At 43.0% G+C, this 27,132-nt stretch overlaps 1 protein-coding gene, 1 non-coding gene and 1 pseudogene across 2 annotated transcripts in view; all 3 read left to right on the top strand.

The window, feature by feature from the left end:
* Window positions 1-27,132, top strand: part of FHL1 (four and a half LIM domains 1) — a 60,804-nt gene that overhangs the window by 7,625 nt on the left and 26,047 nt on the right. Inside the window, exon 2 of the mRNA XM_060137055.1 lies at window positions 15,865-15,938. The gene's annotated coding sequence lies outside the window, so the exon portion shown is untranslated. The remainder of the gene's footprint in view (window positions 1-15,864; window positions 15,939-27,132) is intronic.
* On the top strand, window positions 151-3,553 carry LOC132513045 (chromobox protein homolog 1-like; annotated as a pseudogene).
* On the top strand, window positions 20,233-20,305 carry TRNAE-CUC (transfer RNA glutamic acid (anticodon CUC)). The gene has a single exon. It is a non-coding gene; the product is annotated as a tRNA-Glu (tRNA).

The raw sequence follows: 27,132 nt of genomic DNA, 5'->3' as shown, positions 1-27,132 counted from the left end.
TCATTATTGCCTGCTAATGAATATGTGCATTGTCAGCGAGCCGCCAGCTCTTCCCAGCTTCCTGCAGCACACTGTACTGCTCTTCTGGAAATGGGTTTTGCTCTGTATTTAAACCAATGAGATTTGCTTGAGCTTCATTTTGGAGCTACTATGGGTGTAAAATACACAGATAGAAGATACACGTGTACCGGCTTTGTAAGTGCAGTGAAACCTAGGAAAAGAAAAGAGCAGTCAAAGTAAGTCTTGGTTGCCAGCAGTCTACATTTTGTGGGATTTATATTTTATTCACGCACCTAAAAACTCTGGTTCTAGGGGCAGGACAGGAAGAAAGATGCAGCCGTAGAGAATGGACTTGAGGATACGGGGAGGGGGAAGGGTAAGCTGGGACGAAGTGAGAGAGTGGCATGGACATATGGACACTACCAAAGGTAAAATAGATAGCTAGTGGGAAGCAGCCGCATAGCACAGGGAGATCAGCTCGGTGCTTTGTGACCGCCTAGAGGGGTGGGATAGGGAGGGTGGGAGGGAGGGAGACGCAAGAGGGAAGAGATATGGGAACGTATGTATATGTATAACTGATTCACTTTGTTATAAAGCAGAAACTAACACACCATTGTAAAGCAATTATACTCCAATAAAGATATATAAAAAAAAAAGCGAGTCATGTACCAGAATGTTCACTGCAGCTCTATTTACAATAGCCAGGACATGGAAGCAACCTAAGTGTCCAATGACAGATGAATGGATAAAGAAGATGTGGCACATATATACAATGGAATATTACTCAGCCGTAAAAAGAAACAAAATTGAGCTATTTGTAATGAGGTGGATGGACCTGTCTGTCATACAGAGTGAAGTAAGTCAGAAAGAGAGAGACAAATACCGTATGCTAACACATATATATGGAATTTAAGGAAAAAAAAGTCATGAAGAACCTAGGGGTAAGACAGGAATAAAGACACAGACCTACTAGAGAATGGACTTGAGGGTATGGGGAGGGGGAAGGGTAAGTTGTGACAAAGTGAGAGAGTGGCATGGACATATATACACTACCAAACGTAAAATAGACAGCTAGTGGGAAGCAGCTGCGTAGCACTGGGAGATCAGCTTGGTGCTTTGTGACCACCTAGAGGGGCGTGGGGTAGGGAGGGTGGGAGGGAGGGAGACGCAAGAGGGAGGGGATATGGGGATATATGTATGCATATAGGTGATTCACTTTGTTATACAGCAGAAACTAACACAACATTATAAAGCAATTATTCTCCAATAAAGATGTTAAAAAAATTAAATTAACAAACAAACCAAAAATAAAACAAACCAAAAAAACTCTGGTTCTTACATATATTCAAAGCATAAAATGTTCCATAGACCTTCTAATCACAAGAATTTGCAATATCCACCGAGTTCTAAATGTGCTTTTCAGTACTAAGGACATGATAGATGGGAGTGTAGAGATGTTACCGTCAAGGTTGTTTTGACGAGGATGGTACAAAAGTAAATTTCTCTACTCGATTAACAAGTTTTGTTATTCACTTTCACTTTTAGAGTGCGGATAAGGCTGCTTGGCTCCTGTCAGATTAAAAATGTGTGATTTATTAGGAAGAGGTTAAGGGCTGGTTTTTCACTGAATTTCTGCCTGGTCTAGTATTAGACTTTATTCTTGTTTGGGAAGCTGATGGCCAGCGTCTGTCTATAGACATAATCAATCATCTGTACTTTCGTGTGACCAGTTGAACTGAAGTTCAACAGGTGCCCCTCCCAGGTTTCTTAGAGACTAAAGCGTACACACACACACACACACACACATAAATTCCAAAAATTTTTGTATCACTAAGCCATAGTAGTGGATTTAGACATTTGAATTAACAAAAATTTATGTTTTTCAATAGTTTGTAAGAAACACCCTGTAAATAATGGTAGTTTCACATACTTAAAACGATTTTTATAAAAAGTCCTCAGGCAGATGGCTTCTAGAAGCTAAGGAGACACTTTAAGTTCCTTGTCAAAGGTTCTGTGTCTCCAGATGCCAGGGTCAGTTCAAATTTTCAAATTCTAGGCCCTTCCCTTCTAGGCCATAAGATGCAGACTTTTCCAGTGTAGTAAGCACACCTAACCACACTAAGGAAAGAAGCCAAGCAGCCCAGCTAATAGGAGGTGAAAATGCATACTCGCATCTACAGATAAAGCAGTCGGCCTTTGTTAGAGACACTTTTAAAATATCAAACCCTCCCCAATTTATTAAAGAATAATAGATATAATTGTATATAGTTAATTGTATATAGTTAAATTATATCTATATATAGATATAATTGTATATAGTTAAATTGTATATAGTTAAATTGTATATAGTTAAACTATATATATACAATAAATAAATAAATAAACTATATACAATAAATAAATCTATTTTAAATAAGTTACAATAGATAGATGAGTTTGGGATGAACAGATACACACTACCGTATACAAAACAGAGGTTCGGCTGAGGGGAGGGACGCTTCAGGGAGAGGCTCAGCCACGGTCAGCAGGCTTGTTGCTTTTCTGGTCGCCACTCCCCCGGCCAGCCCGACAAGATGCGCCAGTAGCGCGGCACCGATTCCTCTCGCTCTGAGCAGCCTCACCCTTTATACCGGAAAGCTGGAGGGCACTGTGGGGAAAACAAAACAAGAAGAAAGTGGAGGAGGTGCTAGAAGAAGAGGAAGAAGAACAAGTGGTGGAAAAAGTTCTCGAGCGTCAAGTGGTAAAGGGCCAAGTGGAGCACCTCCTAAAGTGGAAGGGGTCCTGAGATGAGGACGACACATGGGAACCAGTAGAAAACCTGGATCGCCCCGGCCTCATTGCCGAGTTCCTGCAGTCACAGAAAACAGCACACGAGACAGATAAATCAGAGAGAGGCAAGCGCAAAGCTGATTCTGATGTGCAAGATAAGGGGGAGGAGAGCAAACCAAAGAAGAAAGAAGAGTCAGAAAAGCCACGAGGCTTTGCCCGGGGTTTGGAACCGGAGCAGATTATTGGAGCTACCGACTCCAGTGGAGAACTCATGTTCCTGATGAAGTGGAAAAACTGATGAGGCTGACCTGGTCCCTGCCAAGGAGGCCAATGTCAAGTGCCCACAGGTTGTCATATCCTCCTATGAGGAAAGGCTGATGTGGCATTCCTACCCCTCGGAGGATGATGACAAAAAAGATGACAAGAATTAACTCTCCTGACTACCAGCCCCTGTCACATCTGACTGTGGGTTTCAAGCGGGGAAAGAAAGAGTTCTACTTGTCTTGACACCATAGACGTGGCTTGAGAAGATGTCCTTTGAAGAGCCAGTGTAGTTTCTGTGCCCTACAGCAGCCCAAGTGCTTTAAAAACGCTCCATGCTGTATAGTTTGCACACCCATCCCAGTGGAGGGGAAGGACGGTCAGTGTTTCAAGACAACCCATTCTGAACTTTGCTGAGAAAAGCAAAGGGCCTTCTATGAAGGACAAAACTTGCAGAATGAGATGTGGGAGAGCAAAAGATACTGTAGATCTTCAAAGAGCATCTCCACAACCCACAGCCTTCTTCCCAATAGTGTTAACTCTGCATTTTTACAGCATAGCATGTATGTAGTTTTTGAGTATTACTGGTGTATTATTTGGGGCGGGAGGGATGAGGTGGGAAAGAAGGGAGGTGGGTTAGGGTCATTTTTGTTAAAATTTGGGGCCTGATGGGGGAAGTGGTGAAACAAAGGAAAGAACAACTAATGATGATTTGGTTCTGTGTCCAGAATATTTCATCCTTTCAAAAAATGTCATTGGCAGCCTAAATGAGGACTGAGACACTGTTTAAAAGCTGTGAATGCCTGAAACTTAGAAGCCAACGTGTTCCCTGCCTGAGCTTAATGCTGTTCCCAACAAAGGACTAAGCCAGTTAAGAAGTTACCAAAGCTGTGGTCTGTGGGATGGAAACTGGTTGAGGAGGAAAAGTCTTATTGGAGTGTATACACAGGGAGATCATTCTGTCTTAGAGGTGCTAATTCTTGAAATTGACAAGAAGACCCTTTCTTTTCCAGTCACGAAGTTATAAATGTCAGCTTCTCCACCCAAGCCACTGGCTGAAGTATTTGGGGAAGGGCAGAGGGTGGTATAGGAGGTGGGAGAGTAGGGAAAGGCAAGGGCCGATGCTCTTAGGGTGGAAAACTCTTGGAGCCTCTGTTTCTTGAACTTTGAAACCATTGGTGGTAGGGTTCAGTCACTGACAGCACAAGTTCACTGAATCACTTCAGGAGTTGAATGATTTCTGAAGCCCTGGTCTCAGGAGAAGATTAAACTTTCATACTGGGGCAGTGGTTCACTTTAAAACAAAACAATTTTTTTTTAATCCTAAGAATTAACTAAAACCCAAAATGCTGTCTTGAATCATGAGATCCATCAGTTCTTGACATCGTCTAGACCTGCATCTGGAACTCCACTGTAAAATCATTTTAGGCATGTGTTAGGTTTCTGTGAACACTTTTGTTTAACTGTTAAACTTCATACCAACACTGTCAGTTTTTGTCTTAATGAAAGTATAGATTTATAAAAAAACACACTAAAAACAAAATAGATAACAAGGACCTACTGTATAGCACAGGGAACTATATTCCATATCTTGTAATGGAAAGGCATCTGAAAAAGAATAGATATATTCATATATGGATAAGTGAATCACTTTGCTGTGCACCTGAAACTAACACAACATTGTAAATTAACTATACTTCAATTTAAAAAATGGTTTAAAAAATAACAAGAAAATAGAAAAAAATGAAGTGTACAATGTGATGATTTGATACACGTGTACACTGTGGAATGATTATCAAGATGATTTAATACCCACTGTATGGAGTATCATTTATGTACAGTAAACTGCATCCAGTTAAGGCATACAACTTCACAAGTTGCGGCAGAGGCATAGAGCCTTTTGCAGCGCATCCTTCCCCAGGCAACCACTGATCTGCTTTTGTGTGAGAGCTGCTTTCTATAAACTGAGATTTGAAAGTTTGTGGGTCTTTCTCAATCCAAAGACCAGCTCTAAATCCAGAACACTGTTTTCTTCTCTATATTTAAGATCAAATAATGTGACAAGGAGATTCCAGGTTTGACTTCTTAGAACCTTTCCCTGGTGGCCTAAAGGCGAGTACTGAAGATTTTGCCTGCAAGTAAACCACAGTCTCCTTATTGAATAGCCTCATTACATACTTGGATTGAAGGGAAATCAGAACCAAGAGAGAAACAATCCTGATAAAACAGAGAAGCAGTATATGTTCTTCTGAAGTAGGTAGGGTGAGATGTCAGATCCCCCAAGGACAGGACAAATAAACTAATTTGAATTTTGCTTCACACTTTTATTCATAAATTAAAAATGAAAGCATCAGAATAAATGTTTTACATCTGTAGGTCTATACCTCCAGCTAGTGTGTGTATGTAATCATTATTCAGGAATAACCCTATCCCTAGAGCCTTCCAAAAGATTTGAAATGGGTTTCAGAGGGAATTTTCAGTGGATGGAAGGTGTACCATCTTTACACACTTAACATGCAAAGCCGGCTTTTAACATGCTGAATGTTGCTTTCCCATTGATATATTCAGTTGAATGAATGATTAGGCAATTTAAGGGCTAGAGTGTTGAGACGCACTTTGTCCCTTCCTCACTCACCCCCTCAAAATAATTCCTGTCACCGTCCTTTTATGTCTAGCTGGCTCTCCTTTCCATTGCTGCCGCTCTGTCCTGCATCTCGTGTCCATCTGCCACTCCCGATTTCGACTGTTTCTGCCCGTCCCTGCTTTCCTTTCCCAGTTTTCTTCCTCCTCTTTTCTGTCTCCCGATGCTACTTCTCTTACACTGCTCTGCTTTCTCATGACAAAGCTGTTTTTATAAACATCTCCAGACCAAGTCATCAGCAGACTAATTCCAACATGTCAGATGTCATCTTGGAGACTGTTTTTCTTACTTTTTGTTTTGTGGTCCAAGAATTTCTTCAGACTCGTTTTTTTGGGGCCATACTGGAGGTCTGAGAGTTGTGAATGGTTGGTTTTCACATAATCAGAGTTGAATATGTTTGCAGGGCTATGTTATAGTCAGTCTTTGAAACCATGAATCATTGAAAAGAAATGAATGATGTACATTACAGCGTTCCTGTGAAACTTGCCTTTACAAAGCTACAGCAATTAAAATGGTCTTGAGGTAAGGAGATTTATTGCTCCTCAGAAGGTACTGGAAACGTTTTTTTGGTTTGGTGTTTTTTTGTTTGTTTGTTTTTGGCCACACCACGCGGCTTGTGGGATTTTAGTTCCCCTACCAGGGATCAAACCCAGGCACTGGGCAGTGGAAGTGTGGGAGTCTTAACCACTGGACCGCCAGGGAATTCCCGGAAAGGGTTGGGTTTTTTTGTTTTGTTTCAAAAAACAAAAAACCTCAGCATCTGTCAAAATCTATAGAATGCACAGCAGAAAGAATGAACCCTAATGTAAACTATTGACGTTAGTTAATAATAATGTATCAGTGATAGCTCATCAACTGTAAAAAAACATACAGTAATGCAGGATATTAAAGATACAGGAAACTGGGAAGGAGGTATTGTGGAGGTATGTGGAAAATACTTTCTGCTCAGTTCTGTAAATCTAAAACTGCTTTTAAGAAATCTATTTTAAATCTATTATTTTTCACTTGGGATTCAGAAATACAATGAATATATCAGTCACTTTTTATTATTAATTTGTAGATAAAAGCGCAGTGTTTGCTTTTACGTACTAGTAATGTAAGAGAAGTGTCTCTTCGTGAGTGCTGTAACTTGTACTGTGGGTCCCCTGAATAGTGAAAATGTGATTTCCCGGGAGAGCTGCCCAGCGCTGTTCACCACTGTCTGGTTGCACAAGAGTTACTGAGAAGGTTAGTGTGAGCACTGCGTCGGGACTTTGTCTGTCTGCCACCACTGGGGCATCGTGCCATCTTTGTGGTGGAGTGGAGCCCCGGGCTTGACAAATTCCGTGCCCTACAACCCAGTGAGCCCTTTTTTGACCCTTGCATTTGTGGTATCACTAGCAACAGTGACAATCGGTGAGCTCATGCCAACGCTTGCAGCCAATATCCAGGTCAGAGTTTGATTGCTTTCGGCCAAAGGCTGTTGCTTGGCTTGTAGTAGCATGGACCTGAGACCAGAACCTCTGGGCAATTACTCAGCATGGCCAGTGTGACAGTAAAGCCATGTGAAAAGATGAGGTCTTTTAAGGTCTTCTTGCCAGTGGTTTCTGTATACTGGAACTGGCTGATTCTTTCTTTTTGACCTGGCTGATTCTTACGAGCAACTACAAGTACATGTTGCTTCCTTGAGTTGGCTGTGTAAACAGAACGTTCTCTGTAGGCGTTAGTAGGTGGGGGGGGGGGTGGTCAGGCCTGAGAAGGACATTGAGGCTGAGGGAGACAAGCAAACATGAGGATGGTGTTAAAGTCACTGGAAGAGGAAAAATTGAGAAAGCATCAAGAGTTGGAATATAAATGATGGCAGTGAAGGAATCAAGGAATGGATGTCTTGGGGATATGGTTGTTCATGGAATGCGTCCATCAGGTCTGTGATTAGACCCAGGGTCAAAAACTTCATACAGTTAGCTGCGAAAATACTCATGAAGGGGGGAGTTGGTTATAGAGGTCACCTATTTAACTTATTAAATTTTATTGTATATCGGAAGAAAACTTTTAATGTATGGATCTGTTACGTATGCTCATTGTTATACCTGTTATTAGAGAAGGGGAAAGAGGAGACAGAGAGAACCTCTCCCTTGAGCCACAGTCCATGATGGACGCTGGGGATTCCAGTTTGGCTGCCAAGGTCACGGGTTACTGTGGGCTGGTGGTGAACCAAGTGGTGGCACAGCCGCTGCATTCCTTGTGCTCACGCCTGACACCAGGTTCTGTGAGCTGACATGATTGTACAGCACTTCCTGTCCATTGTAGAGGCAGCAGAAGTCACCAGAGCATCCTGTGTTTGCCCCGCAGGTGTAGACAGGCCCGGTCAGTCAGGAGGCCGGGCCCAGTCATGCTCCTCTCAGCCAGGCTGCTGGAAATAGCTCGAAGGCCTGCGGAGGTGCAGTGGCGATGGCAGGCAGGGCGGGTGTGTCACACCGTCCTCTTGCCCCCCGTTGCTCACCCAGTCGCCGCTCGCTGCCCTTCGGCTGCTCTTCATCTCCCTTCCCCTCTATCTCCTGTTTACCCTTGATTCAGTTACTTGTGGATTTTCTGTGAAGGAACAAGGAGGCAGGACCTCAGCACCAAAAAGTCAGGGCCCCTTGGCTGAAGCCCACTGCCGGGCTGTTACAGCTGCGTGGGCCTGTTGGGTGTCACATGGAACTTGGGGTACTTGTAAAAGTTTCTGACATATAACTTGAAAGTTGATTTGTGTCACCTTATAAACGTATCTCTCCTTCCACTTTTAAAACCCTATAATTTTCCTTTACATGTGTGTGATTGTCCCTATAGCAGACACTGGCCGCGTGCATCCCGATGTGAAGGATTTATTCTGCGGCTAATTGATGGGAGCAGGGCCGCCCAGTGGCCAGCACGTAAGGAAACAGTTCATAGGGTACCAAAGGCAGCTTCTAGAGTATGAGTCCGAACACTTCCTCAAATGAAAGCAGCAAACGTTTACTGACTGCTTGCTCTATGTGCTAGATGCTGTGGGGAACGTCAAAAGCAAAAAGGATCTCCTCAAGGAAGGAACATCCATTCTAATTGGAGAAGCTGTTAGAGACGCATTAAGGATGTGGTGGGAAGAGTACTGCGCTGAGAGGGAGGAGGAGGGAGTCGGGAGTGTTGAATCCTGGCCCAAGTTCTACCGATAACCATCTGATCCCTGGGCAAAGTACTTCCCCTCAGTACTTACTTTATAAAAAGGGAATCGGACTGGATAATCCCTAAGACTTTCTATAGATTGGTTCACGAACAAATGGGTTCAAAAGGTAAACAACAGTACAAGGCAGTAATAGGATTCCAGAAGACGGTACCTTCTCTTTTGCCAGATGAAGTATGCATATAATAGTTACTGTTATGTGTAAATGGTACATATATTTATACTGTATAACTATGCTAGTTATGACTATAGACCAGTATTTCTCAAAGTAGGGTCCTTGGACCAGCAGCATCAGCATTACCTGGGAGCTCGTTAGAAATGCAGATTCAGGGGCCCCACCCCAGACCTACTGAACCAGAAGCACTGGGAATGCAGCTCAACACTTTGTGTTTTAATAATCCCCGCCCCCCCGGAGGTTGTCACGCCCACTAAACTTTGTGGGCTCTCGGAATTCGGGGCGGCGGTTCTCAAATGTGGCTGCCCATTAGATTCCTCTGGGGGAACACGGGGGGCACCGAGACGTTACTAGTTGCTCTGGCTCCCCAGGGGCAGCCAACTTGAGGATCACTGGTGTAGGGACGGTGGCGTCCACCCGAGCGCCTGTTACTCAGTCGGGGTGACAGAGCTCAGAGGCACGGAGTCAGCCAGAACCAGAGCTGAGTGTGGGAGAAGGGGAAGAGTGGGTTCGAGTATGACTGGAAGGCCTTGAATTTCATGCTAGAAATTTGGCCTTCAGATTACAATGGAGGAAAGTTGGGGGGAAAGGGAGTGAGCCGTTCAAGGTGGTACATTCGAAAGGTGATTCTGGCGGTTCTACGAAGACGGGAGTGCGTCCATAGTCGGGAAGTCTGGTGAAGTAGTCTAGGTGTGAAGTAATCATGAACCAAATTGCGAATGTAGAAATGTGATTAGAAGGAAGAAAAAGTAGGAAAGCTCTCTTGCAGGACAGATGGCTAGGATTTGGTGATAGCTGTGGGGTGAAGGCAGGGTTAGAATGAGGCTTTGGCTCAGGAGTTCCTCTCTTCTGGGACAGCCAGTGCTCTCCAGATGCAGCTCTCAGAATGGTCACGTTTTACACATCTGTACTTATCCTCTGTCCCTCATTGCTTTGATTTTGGAGTTCTAATTTGGGGGGTGTGTATTCCCCAGTGACTTATAGAAAGACACAAATTACAGTCATCCACAAAGCTACCCATGGTCATCGGGGCCGGGGGGGGGGGCGGGAAATCCTGTTTCTCTTGATGAAAGAATGCTTGGAGTTGTGGGAAAGTTGTAAACTTGGCAATGACTAATTCAAGCCTATCAGTCAATTAAGTGAATTTTTATTTTATCATTTGTTTTATTTGGGAACCGTTGTAATAGTCACTGAAAGAACATCAATCTCCATATTTTTAAAACAAAACGAAAATACCATTGAACATTAGGGCAAAGGGCAAGAATTTCGAGGTTTTACCTTTTGACTTTAGCAAATGTTTGCTGCTCCATTTTTCTTGCTGGATTTCACCATTTAATTTGCTTTTGGTTTGGGGCTTTTGGGGTTTTCTTTTGCATTGTTCCTACTTGTTCCTCATGCCTGATCATTTTAGTTCCCTTTATTCTGTTATTGATGGCTTTTTTATTCCTAAGTATTCTTAATGTTTTAGTTTTTTGTTTGTTTTTCTCCTTTTCTTTAGTCTTATAAAGCTCATTAGCCAGCAGTTATGTAAAGACATACGCAGAAAACACGTACAGTCTGGGTTTTTTTAAACCTTTTGACCCCTTCACCCATTTCCCCACCCCCTGCCTCTGGCAACTGCCAATCTGTTCTCTGTACCGATGAGCTTGTTTTTTGTTTTTAAATTTTTAGATGCTGTGTATAAGAGAGATCATGCAGTATTCGTCTTTCTCTGACTAATTTCACTTAACATAATGCCCCGGAGATCCATCCATGTTGTTGCAAATGGCAAGATTTCCTTCTTTTTATGTCTGAGTAGCATTCCGTTGCGTAAACATGTACTGCATCTTCTTTATCCATTCATCCATTGATAGGAATGTGGGTTGTTCCATATCGTGGCTATTGTAAGTAGTGCTGCAGTGAACATGGGGATGCAGATATCTCTTTGAGTTAGTTTCTTTGGATAAATACCCAGAAACAGAATTGCTGGATTATATGGTAGTTCTATTTTTTAATTTTCAGAGGAACCTCCATACTGTTCTCCATAGTGACTGCACCAATTAACATTCCCACCAACAGTGTAAGAGGGTTCCTTTTCCTCTACATCCTTGCCAACACTTGTTATTTGTGGTGTTTTGATAATAGCCATTCTGACAGGTGTGAGGTGGTATCTCATTGTGGTTTTGATTTGCATTTCCCTGATGATTAGCGATGTTGAGCATCTTCTCATGTACCTGTTGGCCATGTGTTTGTTCTTTGCGAAAATGTCTATTCAGCTCCACTGCCCATTTTTTAAATTGGATTGTTTATTTTGCCATTGAGTTGTATGAGGTCTTTGTATAGTTTGGATACTAGTTCCTGATCAGATACATGATTTGCAAATATTTTTCTCCCATTCCGTAGGTTGCCTTTTCATTTTGTTGATCATTTCCTTTGCTGTGCAGAAGCTTTTTTATTTGATGTGGTCCCACTTGATTATTTTTGTGTTTGTAGCAAAAGTATTCTTCATGTTTTAGTGTGTCAGTTAAAAAGGAACGCGTGTATTTTTATTTCTTATCCCCCCTTTGTGACCACAAATTCTTTAAATTTGCATCCAGAAATGGCCCATTGAAATTTCTCCTTAGAGCTTATTGGGGGCGTGGTGGGCACACTGCTTGCCTTTCATCCTTTTGTTAGTTTACAGGTTGTGCCGTATCTGGAAGGAGAGACCTTTTATTACTAGTTGCAAACCTGTAACAGCACGTTTGATATTTTAAAGCGTTCCATATATTCCAATGCAATATTTTAAAATGGTCACCACTCTAACTTTGGAAAAGTTGTGCACTTTTTAGTTTTCTGAAGGAACTATAAAAATCTAAGGATGAATCTAGAAGGATCACAACCTGAAATGTGTAGTATATCTAGTAGATACCTTTTAAAAAATATAACCTCTCTTTTCCCAGACTGAGTAAAGATAAAACCTTTCTCTTTGCAAATTTTGAAGAATATTATATCATATAAAATAATAGATGTAGAAACTTGTGTGGAATAAATGGTCTTCCAGACATAGTATAGAGTATATTATACTCAGTCTAAGGACACAAAATTAGACTTTATTATATTTCTATAACATAATATCCTCTTGGATTTTGTTTATTAAGTTAATGTGCTGGTAAAGACTCGATGATATTGCAGATCCTGATTATGTTGAAATTATTAAAATGAGGCATCTTTTATCTGAACCATTTATTTATACCAATTAATTATTTTGCCGGATAAGAGCCACTTTATCAGTTCTTCTGCTAAAGGAAAGAAGTCGGTGGCCATCTCGTTTGTATTTCCTGTTGCATGTTATGGTAACATTTCAAATGTGTTTCTGGATGGTGCAAATGCCGATGTCTCTAACGACCATAGCAGCGTAAGCATTTGAATCGAAGCAGGATAAATGAGAAGTCTAAGCGGCTGCTCAGTACCATCACAACTGTACCTAATTAAGAAGATATTTGGGGTTCACTGCTCTTTGGTTTCTTAGGTAGGAGAGACTATTCTGAAGGACATGATTAAGGAATGGTTACCATGACAATCGCATTCAAAGAGTTAGAGGAGACAGTGAATCTGTGGGGCTCATCCATTTTGATTGATTCAACTGGTCTTTTAGATTCATTCAAACAGCTGTTGTCTCTGGATTTTATTTTCCACGTAATTCACCCAATTGATTGGTGATTTGGGGATCATTTAAGCTTGGCTGTCCATAGTGATAGGACTGACAGTGTCTGTGACCAAAATACCGTTGTTAAACCTGAAGGAGAATGATTGTGTGTGTTAAATGTCACTGGAACACAGCTTCTGGCTTCTGGAATAACATAAATGGTTTGTCTAATTTCACTTATTAATTCTGTCAGGGTGGGATAAGATTAACGTGATTTATTTTAAAGCATGACTGACCCCAAAGTGTTTGGGTTTTATTTTGGATTACTTTGCTGTCATCACATTTTACCCAGTGTGTTTGGCTGCTGTTCTGTTTTTACTCTTTGACTTGCGCAATATCATCAACACAATTTGTGTTATGTCTGGTCGGAGCCACAGTTACACACTGCAGATTGAAAAGTGTACACGACTCTACGGCTCTGAGTGCCTTTATCCCCAACTCAGTGTTAAGCGGGACACAGTAACGTGAACTGGACGTAGAAATGCTGTTAAAATCTTGCTGTACGTTTTCATCTCTCTTTGTGGGCTAGTTCTTGATGGTCAAACTCTGAACTGTGCAACTCAAGACTCCTCTGGCAGGGGCCCAAGTTGGACCCCCATGCGAGAGCTCTGCCTGCTCAGCCTTTGGGCCTTTCTCTCTTCTGCCCTCTAGAGGCCCTCAGGGAATATGACATTCAAGGACTTCCTCTGCGAGGGAGAGCCGGCATCTTGGTGCGGTTACTAGATGCCAAGTTCTCTGGCCTCCCCCGGCCCCATCAAAGCCTGAATTTGCAGAGGTAGGGAGCAGACAGAGAGAAGGAAGGGAAGGTACTGGCCGGGTTGGGGTCTCAGGGAGGAAGCTCTTCTGGTTCTTTAGAGAACGGGATGCCTTCAAGTAGAGCCCAGCATGTATCAAATCCATCTCTAGGAAAAATTGGTTCTGGAAGGGTGAGTAAAATGGACTAGTATAATAAGGCTGGAGTGTGATGGATTCAGGTTCAAAGTTTAAGTCGGGTTCGATCTAAGTAGGGGTATATTTGGGGCCAGGTATCTGAGGCAGCATATGAAATGGTTATCCAATTTTGATAACCTTTTCACTCTGCACCTGCTGGAATAGTAGTGTTAATTATATATCTGATATTCGGTGAGTACCTTGTATGCGTGAGGCCTTGTTAAGTGCTTTATATGCACTGCCCTGTTGCCACCTTACAGCCTCTCTGTGAGGTCAGCTAACATGAGGTTCGCAGAGGTTGTACAGTTAATATGAGGCGGGGCCAGTATGTGAACCCAGGCAGCCTGACTCTGGCGCCCTTGCTATGAACAGCTGCGCCATGCTGCATTCTCCCCGCAGCTGCATGAAAGGGTGTGGCACCTTCTAGAAACTGAGTTCTGTGTGAGTGGGGTGTGGGTGGTGGGAGAAGAGACTTAGCCAAGGCTTTTGTGTGTACATACCGTGCTGAGTCCCGGGAGATAGAAGAGAAAGCAGGGATTTCTGTCCCTGTCACCAAGAAACTTAAAGTCCTGTAAGACAAATGAGGTATAATATAAAACCAATGCTGCATTATTCATATGATAGAATAAGAAAATATTATCTCTACTTAAGTATAGGTGGGAAGGGGACTAGAAGGTATTCTATTGGAGTCAGTCACTTTCAAGCATTTGCTTTTGAAAGTTAGCTCTTTGTCGCTGGCACAAATTTGCCTTCCTCTGGGCTTTTTTTTTGTTTTTTTTGTTTTTTTTTTGCGGTACGCGGGCCTCTCACTGTTGCGGCCTCTCCCGTTGCGGAGCACAGGCTCCGGACGCGCAGGCTCAGCGGCCATGGCTCACGGGCCCAGCCGCTCCGCGGCACGTGGGATCTTCCCGGACCGGGGCACGAACCCGTGTCCCCTGCATCGGCAGGCGGACTCTCAACCACTGCGCCCCCAGGGAAGCCCCTTCTGGGCTTTTGATCTGGCGGACAAGACCCCTGTCCCTATAGTCAGCGGACTTGTCCATTTCAAGTTTGGAAGAGTTGTCTTCAACTGTGACAGTTGTCATTAAGGTCTCTAAACAGATGAACCCATTAGCCTATTGAACTAACTGGACCAGGTACTTATTTTCCCATTAACAGTAAAAAAAAGAAAAAATCTCTCACCGTTGCTTGTTCGATGATTGGCCTGGAACCGGTTGGTTGGGGCGCGGGGGGCAGTCATGAGCCTGGTTATAATCCTTGGTTTATGTTTGCCTTATTTCATTGGGTGGATGCTTCTTGAGCGCCTCCTGTGTTCCAGGCACTGTTCTGGGTGTGGGAATAGAGCAGTGAACAGAGGAGACGGGGCTGGGGGGGGGCCTCCTCTCTGGGAGCTGTCTTTTCCTCAGATTTCATTTGCTCGTGTACATTTTACAGTTCATATAAAAGTGCCTTTGGTGTGAGTTTCAGCATTTCACACGTTGGGGATGATACAGTGATCACACTGCCTTTCTCCTTAGCCCCAGCCAGTCCTTTCTGAATGATGGGGGGTGGCTAAGGTGGTGATGCCAGCGTGCCCGTGGGGAGGCCTCGCGGGTGCGGAGAGGGCAGCGTGTCAGGGTATACCGTCTTTGTGTCGTGATGGGAAAAGCACAGGGCACACCTGTTTCCTAGGCATGCCTACCAGCCTGCGTCCTAATCCTGTTGTTGGTTGGAGATAACTTCAGTGGTCGCAAGGCACCTCATCTCCATGGCAACACCTCTAAATATTCCTCTGGTGACTTGTGCTCTACATTCTGTCTGGATCTGAGCCCTCCTGTGGCAAAATATTCTAGAGCTGTTAAAAGAGGGGGGGAAAAAAGGCTCAACTAATAAATCTATTCTAAACGACTGAGTCATTTGTTTTGATTACCCGGGTGATTGCCAAATGTTAATTTAAAACTGAAATAGGCCATGAGCTCACTCCGCTAACAATGCTGAGTGTTTGAGCTAATACAGCTTGATAATGAGGGGGCCAGATCCACTGCCGGTGCGAATGTTATATGATAAACAGACATTTGGGGAAATATGCAGAGCATCTTGGCAGTTTTCCTTTAGCTCTAAGGGTTGTAAATACAAAGCAGAACGTGTTACCGTGAGCCATGTCAAAGGAAGTTGATTTTTGGTTTTGTTTTTTAGGAATTTCTAACTTTTCTTCTGAAAAGGTAACTTGACCTCTTGATTCTCATTGTTTCCTAACTTAGGTACGTTGGAGGTTGTTGTCAGCTGCGTCCCGCCCTCACTGAATACATCCCGTTCTGCACACATCCAGTGTGAGGTAAGTTTTCCGAGTCGCCACACATTCTTAACACTGATCTCCACCTCCTGGTGTGTGGTGTTAGGCTCAACGTTGTACAAAGATCTCTGTCTGTACCGTAGCCTTGAAGGGGGTTTGTTTTAATTGAGCTGAGCGACATCACTGCTTACCCTAGATACTGGGTCTCTGGGGAATGCCTTTTCAAGGGCAGACACATCTCATTTGCTTTTCATTTGGGGGCATGGAACGTGAGTGTGGCAAGCACAGCAGGATGGTCAGAGGCCTGCTTGAGGGTGTAGCTCTGCTCGTGCTGCCGCGTGAACAGTAGGGAGCAGGAAAGCCGCATGGAGCAGACCCTGGGCCGGAGCCCCGCAAGGCTGGGCCGCCCGGCCAGCTGTCAGGACTCTTCCGCCTGGGGTGAGCCGAGCCGACCTGTGGAGCTGCCACTGCAGAACCTGGTGATTTGGAGTGTTTCCATGGAACCACATTACCGTGGGCCGCCAGATCTTTCTCTCGCTAGGACTGAAGTTCTAAGCGCAGCCGCGTGGGTGTGAGCAGTGGGGTGCGCCAGGCCTTCCATTTGACATGCCCTGGATAGGCATCCTCCGTCCTCTTCCTTTCGCCTCGGCGGCTTCTGGACACTCTGTGACGGTGCCGGCTTACTCATTTCTCTCTCTTGAGAGATGGGGGACGTTCACCTTTGGATGTGGAAAGGAAGGGAGTCTGCAAGACAGTTCCTCCAGGCACAGTGTAAGGGGCCACGGTCTTTCTGCTTTCCTGGGCCCCAGTCTCCTTGTGTTTATAAGAGAGGTGGTGACATTCGCTGCACCGGACCACTCAGGATTTCCACTTGCATCCATCGAAAGGTTGCTGCGTTTTTGCCTTCCCCTCCACCCTGTCCCATTCCATGCTCAGTCCCACATTCAATGTAGGGCCTTTTATTTCAGTTAGGGTTGTTGCTTCCTAGGTGGTGAGAGTTGCCTTTCTTACATCTACTTGATGCAGGATTCTCCAGAGATTTTAAAATATATATGCAAGTATATTATATTAAACCCTAAATACGACTATAAAATATAAACCCTAAAGAGTGAAAAAGTAGGACAGCTTTTTAGAAGTGTTTAATCTGAATTTGATCAATTTCATCCATTACGATGGTCGCTGGCAGTCGTTCCCAGGGCCTGGGGCTTTAAACTGGCCCTGTGACCAAAGCTGCGGCAGTTTCTCTCAGCTGTCAGCCTCAGTCGGCTCTTCCATCTTCAGATTTAAGCCCTGGCATTACTATCATCCACAGCCTTCACCTAAAAGGGTTGTTTTCAAACTTTTTTTTAAATGATAAAAGCCTGTCTTCAAATAAAAACATGAGGTCTAAAACCCCAGCCGAGAATACCCAACCAGAACTGCCTGGGCTCAAGTAGGAGGCTGCGACCCTTCTCCTCCAAGGAGCCCTAGGGCAGTTGAAAAGCAGTACCCTGTTTAAGGAGCAGAGGTTTTCACTCTGTGCCCTTTCACAGCTCTTACTTTTATTTTTCCACAGCAAGAGAGACTAGATTGTTGAAGGCCATACACAGATGAGTTAAAAACATCCTCCCGTCAACTGAGTGGGAAATGCTGGCCAGGTGAACCTTGGCCATTCGTGTGCATTGTATGCCCTTAGTAATTCCACAGCAGTCTGCAGCCTTGACAAACTCTTGTCAGTAAAAAAAACTTTAATAGAAACTACGTGTACAAGACTGTATTCCTAAAATGGAATATTTTAATTTGAAGTCCTTTGAAAACATATTTGAAGTGGTTTTGTGATATTAAGAATACCTCAATGACATCTTTAATTTGACCAAAGCTTAGCATCTTTGGGTTTTCTTTTAGAGCAGTGAGTTTCTCAAGTGAGTTAATGAAATAGAATCCATTAAATTCTGTTTCACCGTGACAGAAATCTATGGGATTGATGTAACACAGTTCAACAGTCACGATGCAGTGGTATCTTATGATCTTTCTTCATTTCTTTTATTCATTCATTCGTTCAACCCTACTGTGGACTAGGCCAGGAACGTAGGAGTGAGCAAAACAAAAAGAATGTGATGCGTTTTCGTCTGATATTCTTCAAGTATAGGACATCCCTAGATTACTTACCTTTTGCAGAAGAGGAAACTGAAAATTGATTTTCCTATTTAAATTAAATTGCCCGGTATTGAGTAGACCAGTATGGGTTGAGGCGTACAAACCAAAGTCCCTGTCTCCAGTCTGCCCCTTGAGCCACCTCCGTATAAGCGTGTGCAAATAATAAAGGATGCCTTAATTCCTGGAGATGCAGCTGTGCCTGGGACCCAAATGCCCCCCAAATGAAAACAGATGTAAACTGTATATTTCACACTCTAGATTTTTAAAGTTTATTTGGAAAAATGGGACAGTTTAGGAGAATGGACTCTGCAGTTTCCACATGAGGATATATATTTTTTAATGGTAATGTGTCCCGTTTTATGTTCAGTACAGCATTTATCACAGGTAAACTTGATAATTCAGGGACTTGAAATTGTCCCATTTGGCTGCCCTTTAGGTATGGAATTACTTGGAACAAAAACTTGAACACAACATAATTCTTAATGCATACTTGAGCTGGGTACTCTACGTATTTGTTTTTGTAGTAGAGACGATATTGTTAATGAGCATTTATTTCACATCTAGGAAATATTTGTATCATTGACATAAGGTCACTTTCATGATTGATTTGGCAGTTTTTAATATTCACAAAACAAAATTTTTAAAAGCAGTAGTCGTAGTTATTTGATTTGTACCATTGATCTTTTTTTTTTTTAACTTGGTTGACTTTTTTTTCCCCTAACATCTTTATTGGAGTATAATTGCTTTACAATGTTGTGTGAGTTGCTGCTGTATAACAAAGTGAATCATCCCCATATCCCCTCCCTCCTGCGTCTCCCTCCCACCCTCCCTATCCCACCCCTCTAGGTGGTCACAAAGCACGAGCTGATCTCCCTGTGCTGTGGGGCTGCTTCCCACTAGCTGTCTATTTGACATTTGATAGCGCATGTATGTCAGTGCCATGTACCATCGATCTTGACGTGACCTCTCTTCTTGGTGCACAGATGGGTCACACAGGCTTAAAGAGTTTGGAAACCGTCCATCTGGAGCCAAGGTCTGAAAGTGCTGGGCTGGACCTGGCACGCAGAGGGGGTTCCTTTAAGATTTTCAGTGAATTGCCAAGCATTTAGAAATTGAGAGATTTCACATTTTTCTAAAAATGCAGATTTTCATCTTCTCTTGAGATATCGGAAGATCTGACAGCATGGAGCCTGCATTCCTGTTGGGCAACGCTGGGCTGGGGCCGATAGCCGCTGGATCTTTAGATAGAGCATGAACTCTGAAACTTGCCACGGCCGCCAGCGCGCTGTGTTATCTCCTTGACACTAAGGACAAGGGTCAGGTGCCATTATCTGAATGTCTTACTCATTTGTAAGACCTGCTTGGCTCTTACGTGCATGTGACTTTTCAATCCCAGGGCTGGGTGAAATTGCGACTGCAAAGTTAGAGCCATCCTTCCTTTCAGAACCTCAGCATGTGAATTTTCAGGTGCACGATATGCTGGGTGATGTTCATTTGAAGGGGGTACCTTCAAAGGGTTGAGGGTAGACATCTGAGGGGAGGGATACCTTCTGATGGTGCCTGATTCGGAGCAGGCGCGTCAGCAGAGCTGGGGGGAATCCCGTGGTCTACGTCAGTGCTTTTCAGCCTTTAACATGTAGATTCCGGTGCAGCAGGTCTGGGGCAGGCCTGAGGTTCTGCAGTTCCAACAAGCAGCTGCTCATACTGTGGCTACTCTGAGGACTCGCCTCTTTGAGTGGCGAAGGGGACTCTACCCTAAAGCAGTCCTAAGAAAGAGCAGTCATGCAGTGGTGGTTCTAAATATCTCTTCCTTGGGCCTGAGAAAGAGAAGGAGATCTTAACCAGGCTCTTTGGGGTTGAATCTTCATTAACAAACCTGGATTCACTTCTGGTTGCAGCAGGATAATGTTTTTTAGTTAATTATTTTTAATACAACATAGCCTGTGTAAAAGAGAAGAAGTCCAACTTTTACTTTAAATCTTGTTTTAAATTAAGTGCTTCTGATAAAAAAGCTAGATATGTTAAAGGTCAAGAATCATGAAGTAGGAATTAGAGCTTTAAATTGTATAATTATAGGAGAATATATTTATGAGAGACTCCTAGAAACTTATTTAAATAAGACCACAGAAAATAGGATAATAATCAAATCCATGGAAGTATGATAACCTTGTAACTATAAAATGATACAAGTCAGGGGAATTCCCTGGTGGTCCAGTGGTTAGGACTCCACACTCTCACTGCTGTGGCCCCAGGTTCAATCCCTGGTCGGGGAACTAAGATCCCGTAAGCCACGCGGTGCAGCCGGAAAAAAAAAAATGAAAGAGGTCAGAAAGGAAAAGATCAATGGAATCAAATATATAAAAATGTGCCGAGAGAGTAGATCTTAAGTATTCTCACTACACATACACAAAATGGTAACTGTGAGGTAATGGCTGTGTTAACTTGATTGCAGTAATTATTTCACAGTGTGTGCATATGTCAGGCCATCACATTGTATACCTTAAATATGTACAATTGTTGCAATTATACTCCAGTAGAGCTGGGGGAAAAGTACTGAAAAGGAAAACACAGAACAAAAGGAGATGCTCCGTAACTGTTGGCTGAGTGAATTCTCCAGTAGGTGGACGGGTAAAAGACATTCATGTTCTATCACAGAGTAAATGAATGCCTGAAAAAATGTTCAGCCTCACTGGTATGCAAAGATGAGCATATTCAGACAGCAGTGAGGTACATTTTCCATCTGTTAAGTCAACAAACACAAAAAGAAAGCCCAGTGCTAATATGGTTACCTTGGAACCAGTAAACACTTACTCATTGCTGGTAACGTTGTAAGTTGGTAAAAAGCTTTTTGGAACATTATTTGGCAGTATATGGCAAAAGTCACAAAGATTGGTACCCCTTGATCCAGTAATCCTATCTGGGGAAGTGTTCGAAGAAACAAGCTGTTCTAAGAAAAGAAAAAAGCTGTGTGTTATGGATATTCCTCACAGTGTTCTTTGTAAGGACAAAAAATGAGAATTTAAGCATCCAACGTTAGAGAAGTGGTTCATTTATTCAACAGATAGTTTTGGTTAAGTAACTATGATATCTCTGTGAAGTAGAATTCCATGAATTTGTTCAAAATTAAAATTCTGATGCCTGCAGAGCAGTATGAAAGAATCCGTATAATACAGCCTTACTAAAAAATGCAGGATGCGAAATGGTACATGTGCTCTGATTATTACCTTGTGAAGGGATGTGTACGAATGGACAAGAACTAGAAGGCACCTGGACAAATGTAAGTAGCGCTCTGAGCTTTCGTTCGCGTTGTTGTCCTATTGTTTGTACGTTTTGGCGGTTGAGAGTCTTCAGCTTTGACCTCCTTACATCAACGCCACATCACAAACAGTGATGTTTCCACTGATCACACAGGAGGTGCTTGGTAAATAGCTGTGAAACATGATGAGGACTCCTGCTCAGGGCCTAAGCGCTGGGTTCCAGTGGTATTCTTCCTTCTGGATTGCTTTGTTCCACCATCCCGAGCCCCCCTTTTGCCTCCTGCGGTCGGTGGAGAGGCATCTTGGCGTCCCACGTGACAAAGTGTAAATGTCTGTCTCGGAGCTTCTCATTGACGTGCAGCAGGGCTGGGGCCCGGACCTTCGCGTGCCCGGGTTCCACGTTTGCTGCAGTAGAGCCTCGGTGGAGCCGCGAGGAAGGGCAACGCCCGTTTCAGCTTCTGGTTTCCTTCAGCGAAGCAGCAAACCTCCACCTCAGTGTCCTGAGCCTTCTCCCAGCGCCCCCTCCCCTCCAGTTGTGTTCCCCATCTCCCTGCTCTCAGTATACTTTTCTCCTTTAATTAGGTCAGTTACTTCATGTCTGTTTTTCTTTTTTGACATGGTTTCCTCTGGCTGTAGCGCCACATATTTTCCCCATTTGTCATTGCCTCTGCAGCTTCGTGTTGCAATCGTTTTTCAAGTGGAACAGAGAGCACACTGCTGAGGGGGGCAGCTCTTGACTCTTTGCCTGCCCTTTGCCTGCATGAGTGTTCCTGTTTCTTTTGGGCCTAGTTCTGTTTGGTTTTGTAGTCTTCATCGTCAGTTATGTTTGGACTGAAAGATACTTAAGTAAAAATAACGGTAAGTCAGAGAGATGTCTGGCAAAGGTGCAGCACATTTGTTAAGGTTGCTGGTTTATTTATCTCCCCTGTCTCTATGGTGACTAAATCCGGGGCTGGGATTTAATGGACTTAATTTTGACCTCTTGTATGTCTCCTGACTTTCCCAGCCTCTGATACAGAAGGAATTCACTTTCACTATAGGAGAGAAATTGCCTCATTTAGAGAAAGGGTCCTAACTGGACTCTGGAAAAGTGGTATCTCCAGAGTCTTCGATTCTTCTGCTGTCTTTGATCCGAGTTCACGTAGCACTTGTAGAGAAAGTGGAGAAGTCGTCTAGATAAATACGCGCACGCGCACACACGCGCACGTTACCAGGGGCTCCAGTACGGTTCCCAAATGACCACGTGCTCTGCCACAAAGGGACAAGTGCATTCCTAATTTTACTCACATGGTGTCAGATCATCCGTTCCAAAGGACTAGTGGCCTATGTTATGGACAACAGCCTTCAGGGGACTCTTTGAGTGGCCCTCACTTGCTTCCAGACACACCACCCGTCAGCCTTCCTGGCCAACCCTGGTCCTCTTCGTGAACGGTGTTTTCAACACCAAGTGCTCTCTGTCGACGGACCATAACTCAACCTGCCCCCTTGGATAAGAGTAGCATCAGAATGGGTATGCCCCTTCTGTAGAGCCAGAAACTTTCTTGCTTTAAATAAAATATGTACACTTGAATTATGTGAGGCCATTGCCTGGTTCTGTGCTAGCCCAGTTCCTGGAGTTTTAATATTCACGTAGTTGGCTACTGTCAGCAAGCCACCTGAATGAATAGTCTTTCAAGTCCTTTAAAGTGATCTCTGGGTGTTTTGTTAATCCTACTATAAGCAGTCTTTTAAGTTACTTGACTTTTTTTTTTTTTTTTTTTTTTTTTACTGTTAAGGAAATTGAGGTTCCCCAGGTCTCACATTGAAGAAAATATAGGTATCAATAATATTTCCCAGGGTCATGTCTTTATTGTTCGTTAATGTGGGTGAACTTTCAGTGAGAACTTTTTATAAGAGAATCTTTTCTAAGAATATTAAATCAATGGGAACATTGATTGGATATTCCATTCGTTTTTATTTTTTAAAAGTATCTCCTTTATCCATTACAGGATTCTACGTCTCCATGCATAGAAATGTTCGAACCATGTATCAGAGTTCAGGCGTATTAAACTGTGCCCATGGAAGTCCACAGTAAAGGTTAGGTTTGACTAGGATTCACACGGAAGAAGTCAGGTTTGGACATTGGAATTCAGATCTAGTGTTCTGTCCATACCTAATTGATGTGAAATGAAGACATGGATCTCTGACCTCTAAGGTAGCTGGAGTCAAACCATCTTGAACTTGAGTTGGTTCAAATGATCCTTTAAAACTTTTTCTCCTCTTCCATATGATGCTTTAAGACTCACAAGGACACTCCAGTTTTAGGAAGTTTAATAATGTACCCCAAATCGAGTCAGAGTGCTTTATTTAATGCTAGCGTATACTGTGTTAGTTTACTCATGGATAATTTATCTATCTGCAAGTCCTTTCATCCTCTCTAGGAACAAATTTACATGTGTGAATTTTCTTTAAAACCAAAACAAAGGAGTTAGTAAATGATTAATAAGGATTGTACAAAGACTGAGACAAGAGAAGCAACGTAAGTGCCCTTACATTCTTATTCCTCGATAAAATATTAGAGTTCAGGTCTGTCATCAAGTTCAGTTCCAGTCCAATAGGAACTTGTGAATACTTAATGTTTTTATTAAGATTTTGTAACATCATAAGACTCAATGGATATGGAAGTTGTTTGAAGATTTTCTCCATCATCAACTCTTCTATTAATAGTACAGAGACTTGAGAAGCCAACAACAGATGCTCACTTGTGAAAGAGATCCATACTTGCGAGACGAATGTTGGATACTCATAAAATTCTGGGGTTGAAACCTTGCTCATGTGCCTTATAACTGCGAACTTAGAAAATTTATGAGATTAGGGCCATAGCTAAATCATATACATTTTATCATGGTCAGTACGATAAGCATAGCTCAGGTCAAAGCTTTTAGAGAAATCAAAACATTAAGGCCCAAAGCTGTTAACAGTGCTCGAGGAAGAGCAGCAAGCGCGTTTATTCCCATCACTGTCGTCGTCATCATCATTACCATCGTATCAACCTTGTGTGTTGAAAGCCTAGTGTGGAGAACTGTGCTAATAATAGTTATAATTTATTTCCTCATCTCTTTAATTCTTAATATTTCCGTTTTGTTTAAACAGCTCTAGGGATCGAATCAATTTAAATTTTAAAAGGAGAAAGTATATAAAAATGTACTTGGAATAGTAGCCTCATTCTCCTGTCCTGTCAACCAGATAAGCTTCCCCCTCTGTATGACATCTCTCACTGAAGGGTCTCCGTTTACCGGATGAACAGTTAGTTTCTGTAACAGTTCTTCACCGAGGTAGGAAAGCAGTGGCCCTTAGGTAGTTTGGTGAGAATTTGTGGCCTTCGCGGGTCTGTGGACACCTCTTAAACCGTGTGATACGTGTGTGTGATATGACCATTTTTATACCTTCTTCAGGGCTATGAATTAATAATTTACTTAAGATATTCCAAGTGTTTCTTTCCCAGAACCAGTGGAGTTTTTTTCTGTGGATTCTGGTGACGGGTTTGTGTACGTGGTTCTCAGTGTACGTGCCTAGGGGATTCATAATCCATAGCGTCTTTTGCTCACTAAAGTGGTTCAAGTGCTCACTAATTGGAGAGGCTGAGTTCCACCCTTGGCACTGGGCTCACGTGATGGATTTGAACCTGAAAGCAGTACAACGTATTCTGTTATTTGTAGCCTGTCCTTTATGTTCCCAGCTGTGTCCTCTGTATCGTCAGTCCTTGTAGACTTTACATAGGATCTTGACCCGGCTCCTTTGGTCCTCTCCTGTGCGCTCTTTTCTATTACTAGGACAATCTAAGGCGCAAATTGAGTCAAGGATTTGGTTGGGGTTACTGCCCTAAATAGTGCTCTCTTTCCCCAGGAAGCTCCTTGGGAGCAAGAATTACTCATGATTTCTCTGGTGTCCTCCAAGTCATTTAGGCATTTACTGGAGATACAGTTAATTAAATGAAAGGCATTTTATAAATTACAAACCACAGCATTACCGTGGTATTACATAGGACGATCTCAGGATCTTTGTCTGACTTCCTGTTCCTCTGATATCAGTATTCCTGACATGGTTGGAGCATATGCTTGAATAGGACAGTCCCTCCTACCTAATCCCTTATAGCATAGCATCACATTTTTCCAGCACTTGGTTATGAAGTTTTTCAGACAGACAGAAAAGTTGAAGTTATACAGTGAACGCTCCTCGCCCACCACCCCGATCCTATAGGTAAACGTTTTGCTAAATTCGCTTCACTACGTACCCCTCCGTCCGTTGGTCCCTCTTCGTTTCTTGGCTGCATTTCAGAGCAGCCTGCGGGCATCCATACACTTTACCCCTAAACACTGCAGCATGCGTATCACTGTGTGGTTGCGGTTTTGACATTCTTAGCCCTGCTGTCAGATTTGCTAAGATTCTGACATTTATTTCGCTGGTGGCTAGGAAAAGATGGTAAGTTGAATGTGAAGTAAGCTCCATTTTCAGACCCGGGGGAGTTTTTGTTTCTAACTCCCAGCAAGTGAGCAAACACTTTGTATCACTGCCCCTTTTCCCCCACTTTACACGGTCACATTATTTGTACCGTGGAAATTTGAAAGGCCAGTCTAGGACATAAAGTTGAGAGTCTGGTTTATATGAGTAAAAGCGGAGAATTGGGGTTGAGGATAGCGGGGCAGGAAGTTACCAGCGTGATACCGCTTACTTATACAAGGTCTCGAGAGGGTTTAGTGGCTGTTTATATCCCCCAAGGGTGGTAGATTTAATAAACACTAACAGTACAAATAGAGGGTCCTTCTAACCTATTGGTTATATTCCGTGGAAGCCTAGAACTCATAGAAATGTTTCAGAGGTTTCACCAACATTTAAAACTCTAACGTGAATTAGATTTCTTTAGAAGTGTATCGAGCTATTTAGAAAGCACTGATAAAAAACAACAGACAAGACTCAACTGTGTTTTGTAGTAAATTTTAACATACTGGAGAACACTTACTGAATGACTTTAAAATAAGTAAAGGTTATTCATGTCAGCTTAAAATAAAATTTTGAATAACACGTGTCATTCATCAAAGTCAGGATAATATTTCTGTTGTGGGAATAAAGACAAAAGGTCTTCAGTGAGACCATTACACTAAAGCCATGGTGTTAGGGCATCGGCCTGCAAAAGCTGGAGTTACATTTTGGTTTCCAGTTACAGTGAGTACTTATCCATCTGTTATATTTAGATTTTTTTTTCTAGTACCTTTAGGAATCTGGAAACAGACAAGTATATGCTTTCAACTTGAAACCACCATAAAAGGGGAGAGGTAGTGAAGAGGCCGGAGGCTGGCTCCAGTGTCATCCCTCTGATGGGGCTGTGTGAATGGATTAGGGAACCTTTCGAAAGGTCTCCCTCTTGGCCCATAGCTCAAACCGCTCAACACAAGTCTGAAAATGCATGGGTGCAATGGTACGGTTTGTTATGAGATTTTCAGGGCTTCTTTGATTACGCCCGCAAAGCCTTACAATGGCTCTGGCAGATTTCTGTCACTTGGAGGCCACCGTTCTCACTTTGGTCCCTTTGTTCTGGGCGGTACCACATTCTGTGCCTGTATCTAGGCCAGTACCTGCTTGTTTGTAGCTGCAGATGATTTTTTAAATGTTCGCTTATCTATATTTTATTTTCTCCTAACATTTTATTATGAAGATTTTCAAAGTTGAAATGATGTTGCAGTGAACACCTGTATCCCCAGCATCTGGAGTCGTCTCCCATTAGCATTTTACTCATCAATGCATATGATTTGGGGATGCATTTCAAAGTAAATGTGGCAGATTGCACCAGTCAAATAAGTTCATAT

Source organism: Lagenorhynchus albirostris, chromosome X (genome assembly GCF_949774975.1).
Source record: "Lagenorhynchus albirostris chromosome X, mLagAlb1.1, whole genome shotgun sequence".
Lineage (NCBI taxonomy): Eukaryota > Metazoa > Chordata > Mammalia > Artiodactyla > Delphinidae > Lagenorhynchus > Lagenorhynchus albirostris.
The sequence above is the reverse complement of the archived record's forward strand: the minus strand, read 5'-3'. Positions and strand labels throughout refer to the sequence as shown.